Below are 6,000 nucleotides of genomic sequence, written 5' to 3'. Positions count from 1 at the left end.
CACCCCCCCAGCGTTCTTGGGGACAGCCGGGAAGTCCCCGCATCCTTCGACCTGTGTTAGGGGAAAGGACAGAAGGGATTAGGAGGGGACCTGAGAAAGTGACAAAGGCAAAGCTCCGGTACGTGGCTCCGGGAGCGATGCTCCGCCTTGGAGTAGGGACCAGAAAGATGTCCATGAAAGGAATGGCGATGGCTTAGCTGGAAGTCTTCCCAAAGGAGGCGATTTGAGCGGAGACGGGGCCAAGGCTAAGCGCAGCTGGGCAGGGACAGCCAGCTCGCAGCGGTGGGGCAGCAAGGGGCGTGGGGGGTTCTCAGATAGGCACCTCGAATGCTGCTGCCTGTCGTCACCCCAACAGCAGTCAGCCAATGAAAAATAAGTCCAATGGAAACCTGCTCGGCTGTGAGGAACTGCCACTTATGGAGACTCAGCTAAGGGCCTTCTCTTGGGGGCTGTCGTCCCAGAAGCCGAGGGCAGGTGTGTATCAAGAACCGAACGACATAGTGGCTTTTTTTGGACTCTGTCACTTGGATCCGAGCGCCTGACATTTCCATGGCCCAGCTGTGTAGTGGAGAAGAGGAAAAAGGAAAGGGGGTTGGGCCCCCCCAGGGAATCTCAGGAGCTCACAAGGCTGTCTGCTGGGGTATATATACCCTGCCTCACTTTCCCTACTGTAAACGTTGAAGTCTTGCAATTGGGTGATGCTTTAGTTTCTAAATTGCTTCCACTTGCGTTGTTATTTTATCCAGCAATCACTGTAACCTACAAGATAGGTATGATTAGGCATATTTTACCCTTAGGGGAAGTGAGGCTCATATACCTAAAGTGACACAGCTGGTTGGTGCAGGTTTGGAATTGGAGCTCAGGTGTCCTGACTACAAATATAGGACTCTTTAAATACATCAAAGGAAGAGACAGGGCCTGGTTTATGATCCTGGTGCCAAGGGCACACCCATCCATTAAAATGAAATCCAGAAGGACTGGGTTAATACCCACCCCCACTGCTCTTTGGAATTATCTCCTTGAAACACAGGTTAGCTTTGCGGTTATTCACCTAGTGTGGGAAGAAGAGATTCCGTCAACTCACTGCCAGGAAAGCCAGGACCAGAAAGGAAAACAGGATGAGGAAGAGATGGATTACCAGCTGTGCATTTCCTTCTTACCCACACCTTCAGGCCAACTTGAGAGCCAGGGTCTCCTCTCATCTCAACAAGCAGAGATGCTATTTCCTATCCACAGGTTGGGTGGGCTCTGCTGCCTAAAATAGACTATACCCAAGGGGACTTTTGAAGCCTCCCTTTTATCTACTGCCTTCGTCCTAGCCCTGAGGAAACAAAAACTCACACTTCCCATAACTACAATGGCATGGTTAATAGAGGGGTTTCTCCTAGAAGATTTGTCAGGAACTTTCTGTGCCTCTACCCTGCTGCCAAGTGAGGTCTCTTGAGCTTTTTCAGGAAAGCAGATGGTGCTCAGTGGTTCCCAAGGCTGAACGCCCAGTACAGTCACCCATCAGACTTTAAAAATATACACATGACCATGCATCTCTGGGTTGGCATTAGGGATGTCTTACGAGTGATGTATTTTGTTTTCTTTCAAATACAATCCACATCACTTAATAATGAGTATACATTCTGGGCTGGGGTTGTGGCTCAGTGGTAGAGCACTTGCCTAGCATGTGTGAGGCACTGGGTTGGATCCTCAGCATTGCATATAAGTAAATGAATAAAATAAAGGTCCATCAACATCTAAAAATATATTTTTAAAAAAATAATAATGAGTATACATTCTGAGAAATGCATCATTAGGTGATTTTGTTGTATGAAGATCATAGAGTGCAGTCACACAAACTAAGATAGTCACATCACTAGGCAATATAATCTTAAGGGTCCACGGTCATATGTGTGTTCTATCATTGACCAAAACATCATTGTGTAGTACATGACTGTTCTGAAGTGATTGGGGTGACCAGCCAGGTTTGGAACCCACAGATGTAGTATGACTTCCATCTGAAAAGTCTGAGGTGACTCAAGGTTGAAATTGGAGGCTTGTTAGGCAAATATGGAACCTGTCATTCAGATGTCTGTTCTGCCTAAGAATGTGCAGATGACAGCTCCGTTTGTATTGAAATAATATTTTGTATCTGTTGCATTAAATCAAATATTATCAAAATTAATTTCACCTGTTTCTCTTTTACTTGTTTTAAGGTGGCCAGCAGAACATTTTTAACTTACCCCTATGGCTTGTGACTGAGAACATTCTTGATGTGGATGCCAGCTGCTTGGGCTGTCTAGTTTCTTTTAACCAAAAGCATCCTCACTCATAATAGGTGGTCCAGGAAGAAGGAGGTGATGTTTGACGACCTGAATGATGACAAAAGCTAACCACATAAAGAAGATATGGAAGAAAAACCTCCCACATTTCATGTGGCCAGGGGCTGCCGCACTGGACAGGCAGTTCTACAAAGGGGTGATAAGTGGCAATGAAACCAAGAGTATCCAGGCTGGGAGGAAAAGGCCAGTGCAAATACAAACACCCCTGTCAGGCTGGGGTGCCTCTGTGGGGGTCGTCTTTGAGGGAACAGGCCTCAAAGGAATCCAACAGTGATTAGTTATGTATGTCTGCATGGGTGTTGAAGTTGTGCCCTTGAGTTTGCTTTGTGCACTTTACTCCTGTATCTAAATAAATCCATTTTAAATTTAAAAAATGAAGTAAGGAAAGTTTCCTGATGCATTTAAAGAAACTCATAAGCTCCTTTCCTTAGCCACCAAGACCCTGGCCACCCTCTATGTCATCCTGTACCATCTTCCCATATCACCTTCCCCAGGATCATTGGTCTTTCTGCTTTTCAAATGTTCCATGTTTGGGTCTACCTCAGGGCATTTGCACTTGCCTTTTCCCCTGGCTGACAGGTTTTTCTTCCAGGTCTTCTTTCTGTGCCTAGTTATTTGTCATCTTTCAGGCCTCAAATATCACTTCCATCCTTGGTCAAAAGAAATAAGAGACCCCCTACCCAACCAGCCGACTTAAACACTGAAGGGAATTTGTTACTTTGAGAAATAAAAAGTCCAAATCACACCAGGCTTCACCCGGAAGCCTGCTGGTGAGGGCCCCTGACTCTTTGGGTCCTTCCTTCTCCATGGATCAGCTCCATCCTCATGTTGACCTCCCGCACACTGGCAAAATGGCTGCAGCAACCCTTGCCCTCATAACATATCCCACCTTTTGCAGAAAGTTTCTTGTCTTCTGACACTCAAAGAAAACTAGATTTCGCCCAACCAGTCATTTAACCCTGGAGAGTCTAATATGGTGAATGTCATGGGCCTGAACCAGTCACTGCCAAAAGAACCCTGATCAGGCTTTAGGTAGTTAAGGCCCCAGTCCTCCAAATTTCCAGGCCACCGTGTATTGGGTAGATGTAGACGAGGAGTTCTAGAAAGGCAAACAGCACTGTCCACCAGGCAACCCTACCTTGGCAAATCACTACCTGGACCGTTATCCTTAAAGAAAGGGAAGACAGTGAGTCATCATGTCACCTGAGTGCCCCTTCCTAGCCAAGCCAAGGGAAAGAGGGCAGGCTTGGGACAGACGGCCTGGACAAACGAGGACACGACTTTCTCTGGTCAGGGCCCGTTGGTGTTATCTGTAGAAGGCCACCCTCCTGCCCGTATGCCAAGACTGTGTCTCCTGGGAACGCCGCTCACACAGGCAAACAGCCAGGAGATGCTGGTGATGTCACCGTGTCTGCAGCCCGACCTACAAACGCCCCTCTGGGGTGACTGGGGCGAGCTGAGGGCGCTGTGGAAAGGACACACGTCGCTCCTCCAGCTGGCCGCCACTAGACAAAGCGCAGCAAGGGACAGAGGTGCTGTCTGTTCAGCTGTCAGCTCTGGACCCTCCCAATAAAGCCCGCCGCCCCCTCGGCCATCTCTGGGCAGCTTCTTTGGTCTTTGAGCAGCCTACCCCACTCCCTGGCACATCGGGGCTGTGGGACAGACAGCTCAGCAGACGCTTTAGTTAGTCTTTGCACAGGTTGATTTGATTCATTCTATTTTACTACTCTTTAAAAAATAAAAATCATTCTTAACTCATGGATCTCTTAACAAAAATAGGCCGAAGGTCATGGTTTGCCAACATCTGATTTATACATTATGCTGCTGATGGCATCTCAATTTTCCCTGTTATTGTTTTCCTGACTGTGAAGTTCTATGAAAGCAGGCTCCATGTCCACTTTTTTTTTTTTTTAACAACTGACTTCTCAACATTTAAAATAGTGCTGGGCACATAGTAGAAGCTCAATAAATATTCCCTAGGGGAGGGCTGGGGCTATAGTTCAGTGGTAGAGTGCTTGCCTAGCATGCGTGAGGCCCTGGGTTCAATCCTCAGCACCGTATAAATATAAACCAATAAAGGTATAAAAATACAATAATATTTTTTTCAAAAATATATTCCCTGGATGAATGAGTATAAAAATACTATTTCAGAGCATGTCAGGACTCAGTGCCTAGCTCTGACCTGGATTTTCTGTCCTATCTAGGGGACACAGCTGTCCCCATACTAACCAGTGCAGGAATGGACAGGACTGCAGTTGGTCCCACAAATCAGGAAAAGGAAACTCCCTCTGGCTGCCAGAGCCCAGCACCCAGGACCACTGTGAATGGGAAGGGCTGGTTTCAGCCTGCACCTGCCCCTCTGGAGGGCTTCCTAGGGTGGGACCCATCCTGGTCAGGTGCGTGCATAGCTCCAGGGCAGAGTTCCAGGTGAGAGTTCTAAGGCCTCACCTATGTTTACTGTGGCCACACCTTGATGGGAAAATCCTCTGCGGGGCCCTTACCTAGATAGCTCTCACTCGCTTCTTCCACCAATTCCTAATGCCTTCTCTTTCTAGTTCTCTTCAACGCAAGGACTACAATTTGCATACATTGAACCAAAATTCTCACTTTGTGCTTAAAGGTACAGCTAAGCATAGGAGAATATGCATGATTTATAGTTGCCGAGGGGCTTCTGCCCTGGGTGCTTACTATACCTCAAGAAAGACAGTGAGAAACTAGGAAAGGGGCAAGTCTAGGTTGTCAAGGAAGCAGGGAGGCTGCCATAAAGATTCAGAGCCAGGTATAGCTGCTTCCTCCACCTGGACTGATAAAGACTACAGAGAGGCAACATCTGTTCAGTCACGAACGCCGTGGCTCAGGGGGTCATGAGCTCGACCACCCAATCCTGAACCAGAACTAGCAGTGCTTAAAGCTAGAGGGGGTCATGGTGAGGATTATAAAGAAAGTCCTCTTTACGTGGTGGGTGGCCAACCCCTGGAACTCATGACCCCAAGCAGGGGCCAGACTGAAAACACCAAGTCATGCAGGTGTGGCTGTAGACAGAATCCGAATGACTCAACAAGCAACTAAGGATGCCTGGGGATTGGGGATGAGCCCTCTGAGGCCACTGATGAGGGGCTGCCTGGGGTCCTCAATGCTTTCCTTCCTGCCCACGCCAGGGACGGGGTTCTGAGCAGGGGAGGACAAGGAGCTGGGGCCGTTCCCTTGCCCTCTGGACAGTCTGAGAGATGGCCTTTATTTGGGGTGGGGGTCCTCGTGGATGAAGACTGACTTTCCCAAGTCAGCTATAATCTATTGCTGGGAATTTGAGGGTCACTAAAACAGTAAACTGATGTTTATAGGAATTTGACACAAATGCCTTCTCTACTCACTGGGACCTCACGGTTGACATGATGATAGCTAACATTTATTAATTGTGATTGTGTACTATGCCCTTACTTATTTGTCAAAACAACCCTGTCAGGTAGGTACTATTATCCCACCACCCCATTTGACAGACAGGGAAACTGAGGCATATAGAAATCACTTTCTCAAGGTCCCACAGCTAATAAATGATCCAAGATTCAGTGTCGACCCACAGACTCTGGGGTACATAATTTCCCATAGGGTGGGGTTAAAACCATCCCTGCCTTCTGCTGAGGACACACCACTCCCTTCCAGCCCGGTGTGG

This window comes from Marmota marmota, unplaced genomic scaffold (genome assembly GCF_001458135.2).
Source record: "Marmota marmota marmota unplaced genomic scaffold, marMar, whole genome shotgun sequence".
Classification (NCBI taxonomy): Eukaryota; Metazoa; Chordata; class Mammalia; order Rodentia; family Sciuridae; genus Marmota; species Marmota marmota.
This window is presented reverse-complemented; position numbering follows the sequence as displayed.